The 10941-nt window shown below is 66.5% G+C and overlaps 19 non-coding genes across 19 annotated transcripts; all 19 read right to left on the bottom strand.

Moving 5' to 3' along the window:
- Window positions 1–331: 331 nt before the first annotated feature.
- Window positions 332–450, bottom strand: LOC117436376 (5S ribosomal RNA). The gene has a single exon (XR_004549804.1). It is a non-coding gene; the product is annotated as a 5S ribosomal RNA (ribosomal RNA).
- A 423-nt stretch (window positions 451–873) lies between these two features.
- Window positions 874–992, bottom strand: LOC117436377 (5S ribosomal RNA). The gene has a single exon (XR_004549805.1). It is a non-coding gene; the product is annotated as a 5S ribosomal RNA (ribosomal RNA).
- A 422-nt stretch (window positions 993–1414) lies between these two features.
- LOC117436378 (5S ribosomal RNA) lies at window positions 1415–1533 on the bottom strand. Its single transcript, XR_004549806.1, has one exon. It is a non-coding gene; the product is annotated as a 5S ribosomal RNA (ribosomal RNA).
- Window positions 1534–1955: 422 nt separating this feature from the next.
- Window positions 1956–2074, bottom strand: LOC117436379 (5S ribosomal RNA). Its single transcript, XR_004549807.1, has one exon. It is a non-coding gene; the product is annotated as a 5S ribosomal RNA (ribosomal RNA).
- A 422-nt stretch (window positions 2075–2496) lies between these two features.
- LOC117436380 (5S ribosomal RNA) lies at window positions 2497–2615 on the bottom strand. Its single transcript, XR_004549808.1, has one exon. It is a non-coding gene; the product is annotated as a 5S ribosomal RNA (ribosomal RNA).
- A 422-nt stretch (window positions 2616–3037) lies between these two features.
- LOC117436381 (5S ribosomal RNA) lies at window positions 3038–3156 on the bottom strand. The gene has a single exon (XR_004549809.1). It is a non-coding gene; the product is annotated as a 5S ribosomal RNA (ribosomal RNA).
- A 422-nt stretch (window positions 3157–3578) lies between these two features.
- On the bottom strand, window positions 3579–3697 carry LOC117436396 (5S ribosomal RNA). The gene has a single exon (XR_004549824.1). It is a non-coding gene; the product is annotated as a 5S ribosomal RNA (ribosomal RNA).
- A 422-nt stretch (window positions 3698–4119) lies between these two features.
- On the bottom strand, window positions 4120–4238 carry LOC117436383 (5S ribosomal RNA). The gene has a single exon (XR_004549811.1). It is a non-coding gene; the product is annotated as a 5S ribosomal RNA (ribosomal RNA).
- A 422-nt stretch (window positions 4239–4660) lies between these two features.
- Window positions 4661–4779, bottom strand: LOC117436384 (5S ribosomal RNA). The gene has a single exon (XR_004549812.1). It is a non-coding gene; the product is annotated as a 5S ribosomal RNA (ribosomal RNA).
- A 422-nt stretch (window positions 4780–5201) lies between these two features.
- LOC117436385 (5S ribosomal RNA) lies at window positions 5202–5320 on the bottom strand. Its single transcript, XR_004549813.1, has one exon. It is a non-coding gene; the product is annotated as a 5S ribosomal RNA (ribosomal RNA).
- A 422-nt stretch (window positions 5321–5742) lies between these two features.
- LOC117436386 (5S ribosomal RNA) lies at window positions 5743–5861 on the bottom strand. The gene has a single exon (XR_004549814.1). It is a non-coding gene; the product is annotated as a 5S ribosomal RNA (ribosomal RNA).
- A 422-nt stretch (window positions 5862–6283) lies between these two features.
- Window positions 6284–6402, bottom strand: LOC117436387 (5S ribosomal RNA). The gene has a single exon (XR_004549815.1). It is a non-coding gene; the product is annotated as a 5S ribosomal RNA (ribosomal RNA).
- A 422-nt stretch (window positions 6403–6824) lies between these two features.
- On the bottom strand, window positions 6825–6943 carry LOC117436388 (5S ribosomal RNA). Its single transcript, XR_004549816.1, has one exon. It is a non-coding gene; the product is annotated as a 5S ribosomal RNA (ribosomal RNA).
- Window positions 6944–7365: 422 nt separating this feature from the next.
- LOC117436389 (5S ribosomal RNA) lies at window positions 7366–7484 on the bottom strand. Its single transcript, XR_004549817.1, has one exon. It is a non-coding gene; the product is annotated as a 5S ribosomal RNA (ribosomal RNA).
- A 422-nt stretch (window positions 7485–7906) lies between these two features.
- LOC117436390 (5S ribosomal RNA) lies at window positions 7907–8025 on the bottom strand. Its single transcript, XR_004549818.1, has one exon. It is a non-coding gene; the product is annotated as a 5S ribosomal RNA (ribosomal RNA).
- A 422-nt stretch (window positions 8026–8447) lies between these two features.
- LOC117436391 (5S ribosomal RNA) lies at window positions 8448–8566 on the bottom strand. Its single transcript, XR_004549819.1, has one exon. It is a non-coding gene; the product is annotated as a 5S ribosomal RNA (ribosomal RNA).
- A 422-nt stretch (window positions 8567–8988) lies between these two features.
- LOC117436392 (5S ribosomal RNA) lies at window positions 8989–9107 on the bottom strand. Its single transcript, XR_004549820.1, has one exon. It is a non-coding gene; the product is annotated as a 5S ribosomal RNA (ribosomal RNA).
- A 423-nt stretch (window positions 9108–9530) lies between these two features.
- Window positions 9531–9649, bottom strand: LOC117436394 (5S ribosomal RNA). The gene has a single exon (XR_004549822.1). It is a non-coding gene; the product is annotated as a 5S ribosomal RNA (ribosomal RNA).
- Window positions 9650–10071: 422 nt separating this feature from the next.
- LOC115945495 (5S ribosomal RNA) lies at window positions 10072–10190 on the bottom strand. Its single transcript, XR_004079822.1, has one exon. It is a non-coding gene; the product is annotated as a 5S ribosomal RNA (ribosomal RNA).
- Between the last annotated feature and the right edge of the window lie 751 nt (window positions 10191–10941).

Genomic DNA, 10941 nt, shown 5'->3' on the forward strand with positions numbered 1-10941 from the left:
GACGCCAAACCGCGCCAGCACCCCCGAGCACTGAGCCCCACGCGGCCCTGCCCGCGACACCCCGAAACCTCTCCCCCCGCACAGCCGACGCCACGCTCCTTCCCTCACACGTTCCCCAGCAACAGGAACCGGGACCGCCACGGACCTGACCCTCCGCAGCACCCCACCGAGAAAGTGGGGTCCGGAACACCCGGCACGGGCCCCTGTGGCCTCCACATGCCAGCAAGGAAAAGGGGGCCGACACTGCCCCCCGGAGCCCCTGAACACGCAACAGCCCGCATCCAAAAAAAGCGGCTGACATGGCTCGCAGGGTCCCCTGTCGGCTGGCAAAAGCCTACAGCACCCGGGATTCCCAGGCGGTCTCCCATCCAAGTACTAACCGAGCCCGACCCTGCTTAGCTTCCGAGATCAGACGAGATCGGGCGTTTTCAGGGTGGTGTGGCCGTAGGCACCCTGAACCCCCCCACCGCCGCTCTCGGCCCCACGCACACTCCTCCCGGCCACCGCTCGACACCGGCACCCAGAGCCACTGACACCTTTGTGACGCCAAACCGCGCCAGCACCCCCGAGCACTGAGCCCCACGCGGCCCTGCCCGCGACACCCCGAAACCTCTCCCCCCGCACAGCCGACGCCACGCTCCTTCCCTCACACGTTCCCCAGCAACAGGAACCGGGACCGCCACGGACCTGACCCTCCGCAGCACCCCACCGAGAAAGTGGGGTCCGGAACACCCGGCACGGGCCCCTGTGGCCTCCACATGCCAGCAAGGAAAAGGGGGCCGACACTGCCCCCCGGAGCCCCTGAACACGCAACAGCCCGCATCCAAAAAAAGCGGCTGACATGGCTCGCAGGGTCCCCTGTCGGCTGGCAAAAGCCTACAGCACCCGGGATTCCCAGGCGGTCTCCCATCCAAGTACTAACCGAGCCCGACCCTGCTTAGCTTCCGAGATCAGACGAGATCGGGCGTTTTCAGGGTGGTGTGGCCGTAGGCACCCTGAACCCCCCCACCGCCGCTCTCGGCCCCACGCACACTCTCCCGGCCACCGCTCGACACCGGCACCCAGAGCCACTGACACCTTTGTGACGCCAAACCGCGCCAGCACCCCCGAGCACTGAGCCCCACGCGGCCCTGCCCGCGACACCCCGAAACCTCTCCCCCCGCACAGCCGACGCCACGCTCCTTCCCTCACACGTTCCCCAGCAACAGGAACCGGGACCGCCACGGACCTGACCCTCCGCAGCACCCCACCGAGAAAGTGGGGTCCGGAACACCCGGCACGGGCCCCTGTGGCCTCCACATGCCAGCAAGGAAAAGGGGGCCGACACTGCCCCCCGGAGCCCCTGAACACGCAACAGCCCGCATCCAAAAAAAGCGGCTGACATGGCTCGCAGGGTCCCCTGTCGGCTGGCAAAAGCCTACAGCACCCGGGATTCCCAGGCGGTCTCCCATCCAAGTACTAACCGAGCCCGACCCTGCTTAGCTTCCGAGATCAGACGAGATCGGGCGTTTTCAGGGTGGTGTGGCCGTAGGCACCCTGAACCCCCCCACCGCCGCTCTCGGCCCCACGCACACTCTCCCGGCCACCGCTCGACACCGGCACCCAGAGCCACTGACACCTTTGTGACGCCAAACCGCGCCAGCACCCCCGAGCACTGAGCCCCACGCGGCCCTGCCCGCGACACCCCGAAACCTCTCCCCCCGCACAGCCGACGCCACGCTCCTTCCCTCACACGTTCCCCAGCAACAGGAACCGGGACCGCCACGGACCTGACCCTCCGCAGCACCCCACCGAGAAAGTGGGGTCCGGAACACCCGGCACGGGCCCCTGTGGCCTCCACATGCCAGCAAGGAAAAGGGGGCCGACACTGCCCCCCGGAGCCCCTGAACACGCAACAGCCCGCATCCAAAAAAAGCGGCTGACATGGCTCGCAGGGTCCCCTGTCGGCTGGCAAAAGCCTACAGCACCCGGGATTCCCAGGCGGTCTCCCATCCAAGTACTAACCGAGCCCGACCCTGCTTAGCTTCCGAGATCAGACGAGATCGGGCGTTTTCAGGGTGGTGTGGCCGTAGGCACCCTGAACCCCCCCACCGCCGCTCTCGGCCCCACGCACACTCTCCCGGCCACCGCTCGACACCGGCACCCAGAGCCACTGACACCTTTGTGACGCCAAACCGCGCCAGCACCCCCGAGCACTGAGCCCCACGCGGCCCTGCCCGCGACACCCCGAAACCTCTCCCCCCGCACAGCCGACGCCACGCTCCTTCCCTCACACGTTCCCCAGCAACAGGAACCGGGACCGCCACGGACCTGACCCTCCGCAGCACCCCACCGAGAAAGTGGGGTCCGGAACACCCGGCACGGGCCCCTGTGGCCTCCACATGCCAGCAAGGAAAAGGGGGCCGACACTGCCCCCCGGAGCCCCTGAACACGCAACAGCCCGCATCCAAAAAAAGCGGCTGACATGGCTCGCAGGGTCCCCTGTCGGCTGGCAAAAGCCTACAGCACCCGGGATTCCCAGGCGGTCTCCCATCCAAGTACTAACCGAGCCCGACCCTGCTTAGCTTCCGAGATCAGACGAGATCGGGCGTTTTCAGGGTGGTGTGGCCGTAGGCACCCTGAACCCCCCCACCGCCGCTCTCGGCCCCACGCACACTCTCCCGGCCACCGCTCGACACCGGCACCCAGAGCCACTGACACCTTTGTGACGCCAAACCGCGCCAGCACCCCCGAGAACTGAGCCCCACGCGGCCCTGCCCGCGACACCCTGAAACCTCTCCCCCCGCACAGCCGACGCCACGCTCCTTCCCTCACACGTTCCCCAGCAACAGGAACCGGGACCGCCACGGACCTGACCCTCCGCAGCACCCCACCGAGAAAGTGGGGTCCGGAACACCCGGCACGGGCCCCTGTGGCCTCCACATGCCAGCAAGGAAAAGGGGGCCGACACTGCCCCCCGGAGCCCCTGAACACGCAACAGCCCGCATCCAAAAAAAGCGGCTGACATGGCTCGCAGGGTCCCCTGTCGGCTGGCAAAAGCCTACAGCACCCGGGATTCCCAGGCGGTCTCCCATCCAAGTACTAACCGAGCCCGACCCTGCTTAGCTTCCGAGATCAGACGAGATCGGGCGTTTTCAGGGTGGTGTGGCCGTAGGCACCCTGAACCCCCCCACCGCCGCTCTCGGCCCCACGCACACTCTCCCGGCCACCGCTCGACACCGGCACCCAGAGCCACTGACACCTTTGTGACGCCAAACCGCGCCAGCACCCCCGAGCACTGAGCCCCACGCGGCCCTGCCCGCGACACCCCGAAACCTCTCCCCCCGCACAGCCGACGCCACGCTCCTTCCCTCACACGTTCCCCAGCAACAGGAACCGGGACCGCCACGGACCTGACCCTCCGCAGCACCCCACCGAGAAAGTGGGGTCCGGAACACCCGGCACGGGCCCCTGTGGCCTCCACATGCCAGCAAGGAAAAGGGGGCCGACACTGCCCCCCGGAGCCCCTGAACACGCAACAGCCCGCATCCAAAAAAAGCGGCTGACATGGCTCGCAGGGTCCCCTGTCGGCTGGCAAAAGCCTACAGCACCCGGGATTCCCAGGCGGTCTCCCATCCAAGTACTAACCGAACCCGACCCTGCTTAGCTTCCGAGATCAGACGAGATCGGGCGTTTTCAGGGTGGTGTGGCCGTAGGCACCCTGAACCCCCCCACCGCCGCTCTCGGCCCCACGCACACTCTCCCGGCCACCGCTCGACACCGGCACCCAGAGCCACTGACACCTTTGTGACGCCAAACCGCGCCAGCACCCCCGAGCACTGAGCCCCACGCGGCCCTGCCCGCAACACCCCGAAACCTCTCCCCCCGCACAGCCGACGCCACGCTCCTTCCCTCACACGTTCCCCAGCAACAGGAACCGGGACCGCCACGGACCTGACCCTCCGCAGCACCCCACCGAGAAAGTGGGGTCCGGAACACCCGGCACGGGCCCCTGTGGCCTCCACATGCCAGCAAGGAAAAGGGGGCCGACACTGCCCCCCGGAGCCCCTGAACACGCAACAGCCCGCATCCAAAAAAAGCGGCTGACATGGCTCGCAGGGTCCCCTGTCGGCTGGCAAAAGCCTACAGCACCCGGGATTCCCAGGCGGTCTCCCATCCAAGTACTAACCGAGCCCGACCCTGCTTAGCTTCCGAGATCAGACGAGATCGGGCGTTTTCAGGGTGGTGTGGCCGTAGGCACCCTGAACCCCCCCACCGCCGCTCTCGGCCCCACGCACACTCTCCCGGCCACCGCTCGACACCGGCACCCAGAGCCACTGACACCTTTGTGACGCCAAACCGCGCCAGCACCCCCGAGCACTGAGCCCCACGCGGCCCTGCCCGCGACACCCCGAAACCTCTCCCCCCGCACAGCCGACGCCACGCTCCTTCCCTCACACGTTCCCCAGCAACAGGAACTGGGACCGCCACGGACCTGACCCTCCGCAGCACCCCACCGAGAAAGTGGGGTCCGGAACACCCGGCACGGGCCCCTGTGGCCTCCACATGCCAGCAAGGAAAAGGGGGCCGACACTGCCCCCCGGAGCCCCTGAACACGCAACAGCCCGCATCCAAAAAAAGCGGCTGACATGGCTCGCAGGGTCCCCTGTCGGCTGGCAAAAGCCTACAGCACCCGGGATTCCCAGGCGGTCTCCCATCCAAGTACTAACCGAGCCCGACCCTGCTTAGCTTCCGAGATCAGACGAGATCGGGCGTTTTCAGGGTGGTGTGGCCGTAGGCACCCTGAACCCCCCCACCGCCGCTCTCGGCCCCACGCACACTCTCCCGGCCACCGCTCGACACCGGCACCCAGAGCCACTGACACCTTTGTGACGCCAAACCGCGCCAGCACCCCCGAGCACTGAGCCCCACGCGGCCCTGCCCGCGACACCCCGAAACCTCTCCCCCCGCACAGCCGACGCCACGCTCCTTCCCTCACACGTTCCCCAGCAACAGGAACCGGGACCGCCACGGACCTGACCCTCCGCAGCACCCCACCGAGAAAGTGGGGTCCGGAACACCCGGCACGGGCCCCTGTGGCCTCCACATGCCAGCAAGGAAAAGGGGGCCGACACTGCCCCCCGGAGCCCCTGAACACGCAACAGCCCGCATCCAAAAAAAGCGGCTGACATGGCTCGCAGGGTCCCCTGTCGGCTGGCAAAAGCCTACAGCACCCGGGATTCCCAGGCGGTCTCCCATCCAAGTACTAACCGAGCCCGACCCTGCTTAGCTTCCGAGATCAGACGAGATCGGGCGTTTTCAGGGTGGTGTGGCCGTAGGCACCCTGAACCCCCCCACCGCCGCTCTCGGCCCCACGCACACTCTCCCGGCCACCGCTCGACACCGGCACCCAGAGCCACTGACACCTTTGTGACGCCAAACCGCGCCAGCACCCCCGAGCACTGAGCCCCACGCGGCCCTGCCCGCGACACCCCGAAACCTCTCCCCCCGCACAGCCGACGCCACGCTCCTTCCCTCACACGTTCCCCAGCAACAGGAACCGGGACCGCCACGGACCTGACCCTGCGCAGCACCCCACCGAGAAAGTGGGGTCCGGAACACCCGGCACGGGCCCCTGTGGCCTCCACATGCCAGCAAGGAAAAGGGGGCCGACACTGCCCCCCGGAGCCCCTGAACACGCAACAGCCCGCATCCAAAAAAAGCGGCTGACATGGCTCGCAGGGTCCCCTGTCGGCTGGCAAAAGCCTACAGCACCCGGGATTCCCAGGCGGTCTCCCATCCAAGTACTAACCGAGCCCGACCCTGCTTAGCTTCCGAGATCAGACGAGATCGGGCGTTTTCAGGGTGGTGTGGCCGTAGGCACCCTGAACCCCCCCACCGCCGCGCTCGGCCCCACGCACACTCTCCCGGCCACCGCTCGACACCGGCACCCAGAGCCACTGACACCTTTGTGACGCCAAACCGCGCCAGCACCCCCGAGCACTGAGCCCCACGCGGCCCTGCCCGCAACACCCCGAAACCTCTCCCCCCGCACAGCCGACGCCACGCTCCTTCCCTCACACGTTCCCCAGCAACAGGAACCGGGACCGCCACGGACCTGACCCTCCGCAGCACCCCACCGAGAAAGTGGGGTCCGGAACACCCGGCACGGGCCCCTGTGGCCTCCACATGCCAGCAAGGAAAAGGGGGCCGACACTGCCCCCCGGAGCCCCTGAACACGCAACAGCCCGCATCCAAAAAAAGCGGCTGACATGGCTCGCAGGGTCCCCAGTCGGCTGGCAAAAGCCTACAGCACCCGGGATTCCCAGGCGGTCTCCCATCCAAGTACTAACCGAGCCCGACCCTGCTTAGCTTCCGAGATCAGACGAGATCGGGCGTTTTCAGGGTGGTGTGGCCGTAGGCACCCTGAACCCCCCCACCGCCGCTCTCGGCCCCACGCACACTCTCCCGGCCACCGCTCGACACCGGCACCCAGAGCCACTGACACCTTTGTGACGCCAAACCGCGCCAGCACCCCCGAGCACTGAGCCCCACGCGGCCCTGCCCGCGACACCCCGAAACCTCTCCCCCCGCACAGCCGACGCCACGCTCCTTCCCTCACACGTTCCCCAGCAACAGGAACCGGGACCGCCACGGACCTGACCCTCCGCAGCACCCCACCGAGAAAGTGGGGTCCGGAACACCCGGCACGGGCCCCTGTGGCCTCCACATGCCAGCAAGGAAAAGGGGGCCGACACTGCCCCCCGGAGCCCCTGAACACGCAACAGCCCGCATCCAAAAAAAGCGGCTGACATGGCTCGCAGGGTCCCCTGTCGGCTGGCAAAAGCCTACAGCACCCGGGATTCCCAGGCGGTCTCCCATCCAAGTACTAACCGAGCCCGACCCTGCTTAGCTTCCGAGATCAGACGAGATCGGGCGTTTTCAGGGTGGTGTGGCCGTAGGCACCCTGAACCCCCCCACCGCCGCTCTCGGCCCCACGCACACCCTCCCGGCCACCGCTCGACACCGGCACCCAGAGCCACTGACACCTTTGTGACGCCAAACCGCGCCAGCACCCCCGAGCACTGAGCCCCACGCGGCCCTGCCCGCGACACCCCGAAACCTCTCCCCCCGCACAGCCGACGCCACGCTCCTTCCCTCACACGTTCCCCAGCAACAGGAACCGGGACCGCCACGGACCTGACCCTCCGCAGCACCCCACCGAGAAAGTGGGGTCCGGAACACCCGGCACGGGCCCCTGTGGCCTCCACATGCCAGCAAGGAAAAGGGGGCCGACACTGCCCCCCGGAGCCCCTGAACACGCAACAGCCCGCATCCAAAAAAAGCGGCTGACATGGCTCGCAGGGTCCCCTGTCGGCTGGCAAAAGCCTACAGCACCCGGGATTCCCAGGCGGTCTCCCATCCAAGTACTAACCGAGCCCGACCCTGCTTAGCTTCCGAGATCAGACGAGATCGGGCGTTTTCAGGGTGGTGTGGCCGTAGGCACCCTGAACCCCCCCACCGCCGCTCTCGGCCCCACGCACACTCTCCCGGCCACCGCTCGACACCGGCACCCAGAGCCACTGACACCTTTGTGACGCCAAACCGCGCCAGCACCCCCGAGCACTGAGCCCCACGCGGCCCTGCCCGCAACACCCCGAAACCTCTCCCCCCGCACAGCCGACGCCACGCTCCTTCCCTCACACGTTCCCCAGCAACAGGAACCGGGACCGCCACGGACCTGACCCTCCGCAGCACCCCACCGAGAAAGCGGGGTCCGGAACACCCGGCACGGGCCCCTGTGGCCTCCACATGCCAGCAAGGAAAAGGGGGCCGACACTGCCCCCCGGAGCCCCTGAACACGCAACAGCCCGCATCCAAAAAAAGCGGCTGACATGGCTCGCAGGGTCCCCTGTCGGCTGGCAAAAGCCTACAGCACCCGGGATTCCCAGGCGGTCTCCCATCCAAGTACTAACCGAGCCCGACCCTGCTTAGCTTCCGAGATCAGACGAGATCGGGCGTTTTCAGGGTGGTGTGGCCGTAGGCACCCTGAACCCCCCCACCGCCGCTCTCGGCCCCACGCACACTCTCCCGGCCACCGCTCGACACCGGCACCCAGAGCCACTGACACCTTCGTGACGCCAAACCGCGCCAGCACCCCCGAGCACTGAGCCCCACGCGGCCCTGCCCGCGACACCCCGAAACCTCTCCCCCCGCACAGCCGACGCCACGCTCCTTCCCTCACACGTTCCCCAGCAACAGGAACCGGGACCGCCACGGACCTGACCCTCCGCAGCACCCCACCGAGAAAGTGGGGTCCGGAACACCCGGCACGGGCCCCTGTGGCCTCCACATGCCAGCAAGGAAAAGGGGGCCGACACTGCCCCCCGGAGCCCCTGAACACGCAACAGCCCGCATCCAAAAAAAGCGGCTGACATGGCTCGCAGGGTCCCCTGTCGGCTGGCAAAAGCCTACAGCACCCGGGATTCCCAGGCGGTCTCCCATCCAAGTACTAACCGAGCCCGACCCTGCTTAGCTTCCGAGATCAGACGAGATCGGGCGTTTTCAGGGTGGTGTGGCCGTAGGCACCCTGAACCCCCCCACCGCCGCTCTCGGCCCCACGCACACTCTCCCGGCCACCGCTCGACACCGGCACCCAGAGCCACTGACACCTTTGTGACGCCAAACCGCGCCAGCACCCCCGAGCACTGAGCCCCACGCGGCCCTGCCCGCGACACCCCGACACCTCTCCCCCCGCACAGCCGACGCCACGCTCCTTCCCCCACACGTTCCCCAGCAACAGGAACCGGGACCGCCACGGACCTGACCCTCCGCAGCACCCCACCGAGAAAGTGGGGTCCGGAACACCCGGCACGGGCCCCTGTGGCCTCCACATGCCAGCAAGGAAAAGGGGGCCGACACTGCCCCCCGGAGCCCCTGAACACGCAACAGCCCGCATCCAAAAAAAGCGGCTGACATGGCTCGCAGGGTCCCCTGTCGGCTGGCAAAAGCCTACAGCACCCGGGATTCCCAGGCGGTCTCCCATCCAAGTACTAACCGAGCCCGACCCTGCTTAGCTTCCGAGATCAGACGAGATCGGGCGTTTTCAGGGTGGTGTGGCCGTAGGCACCCTGAACCCCCCCACCGCCGCTCTCGGCCCCACGCACACTCCTCCCGGCCACCGCTCGACACCGGCACCCAGAGCCACTGACACCTTTGTGACGCCAAACCGCGCCAGCACCCCCGAGAACTGAGCCCCACGCGGCCCTGCCCGCGACACCCCGAAACCTCTCCCCCCGCACAGCCGACGCCACGCTCCTTCCCTCACACGTTCCCCAGCAACAGGAACCGGGACCGCCACGGACCTGACCCTCCGCAGCACCCCACCGAGAAAGTGGGGTCCGGAACACCCGGCACGGGCCCCTGTGGCCTCCACATGCCAGCAAGGAAAAGGGGGCCGACACTGCCCCCCGGAGCCCCTGAACACGCAACAGCCCGCATCCAAAAAAAGCGGCTGACATGGCTCGCAGGGTCCCCTGTCGGCTGGCAAAAGCCTACAGCACCCGGGATTCCCAGGCGGTCTCCCATCCAAGTACTAACCGAGCCCGACCCTGCTTAGCTTCCGAGATCAGACGAGATCGGGCGTTTTCAGGGTGGTGTGGCCGTAGGCACCCTGAACCCCCCCACCGCCGCTCTCGGCCCCACGCACACCCTCCCGGCCACCGCTCGACACCGGCACCCAGAGCCACTGACACCTTTGTGACGCCAAACCGCGCCAGCACCCCCGAGCACTGAGCCCCACGCGGCCCTGCCCGCGACACCCCGAAACCTCTCCGCCCGCACAGCCGACGCCACGCTCCTTCCCTCACACGTTCCCCAGCAACAGGAACCGGGACCGCCACGGACCTGACCCTCCGCAGCACCCCACCGAGAAAGTGGGGTCCGGAACACCCGGCACGGGCCCCTGTGGCCTCCACATGCCAGCAAGGAAAAGGGGGCCGACACTGCCCCCCGGAGCCCCTGAACACGCAACAGCCCGCATCCAAAAAAAGCGGCTGACATGGCTCGCAGGGTCCCCTGTCGGCTGGCAAAAGCCTACAGCACCCGGGATTCCCAGGCGGTCTCCCATCCAAGTACTAACCGAGCCCGACCCTGCTTAGCTTCCGAGATCAGACGAGATCGGGCGTTTTCAGGGTGGTGTGGCCGTAGGCACCCTGAACACCCCCACCGCCGCTCTCGGCCCCACGCACACTCTCCCGGCCACCGCTCGACACCGGCACCCAGAGCCACTGACACCTTCGTGACGCCAAACCGCGCCAGCACCCCCGAGCACTGAGCCCCACGCGGCCCTGCCCGCGACACCCCGAAACCTCTCCCTCCGAACAGCCGACGCCACGCTCCTTCCCTCACACGTTCCCCAGCAACAGGAACCGGGACCGCCACGGACCTGACCCTCCGCAGCACCCCACCGAGAAATTGGGGTCCGGAACACCCGGCACGGGCCCCTGTGGCCTCCACATGCCAGCAAGGAAAAGGGGGCCGACACTGCCCCCCGGGGCCCCTAAGGAAGCAACACCCGACTCAGGAAACATGCTTACTGTGCTTGCAGCGTCCCCTATCATTTGCTGAAAATCTACGATATTCAGAATTTTAAGATAGTATTTCAATATTATATAATATTCATAAATATACATTTCATATGCTTCAATGGTAGTAAATATATTAATGTATTAGTGTATTATTAAATGTATATAGTATGCTAAATATATATAAGTAATCGGTATATGAAGGTGCTTTTTATGTGTGCTGTAATCAACGTTTTGGAGGTTGGGGTTTTTCACACCATCCCTCTGCTTTCTTGTTAAGGGTGATGGAAAAGCTGTTTAGTCCTTTAGCAGTGTATTTGCTTTTCCTCCATAAAGGGTTTTCACACTTGTTTCATTCCCCACAGTCCTTTTTTTT

The sequence above is a fragment of the Melopsittacus undulatus genome, chromosome 6 (assembly GCF_012275295.1).
Source record: "Melopsittacus undulatus isolate bMelUnd1 chromosome 6, bMelUnd1.mat.Z, whole genome shotgun sequence".
NCBI classification, from domain to species: Eukaryota; Metazoa; Chordata; class Aves; order Psittaciformes; family Psittaculidae; genus Melopsittacus; species Melopsittacus undulatus.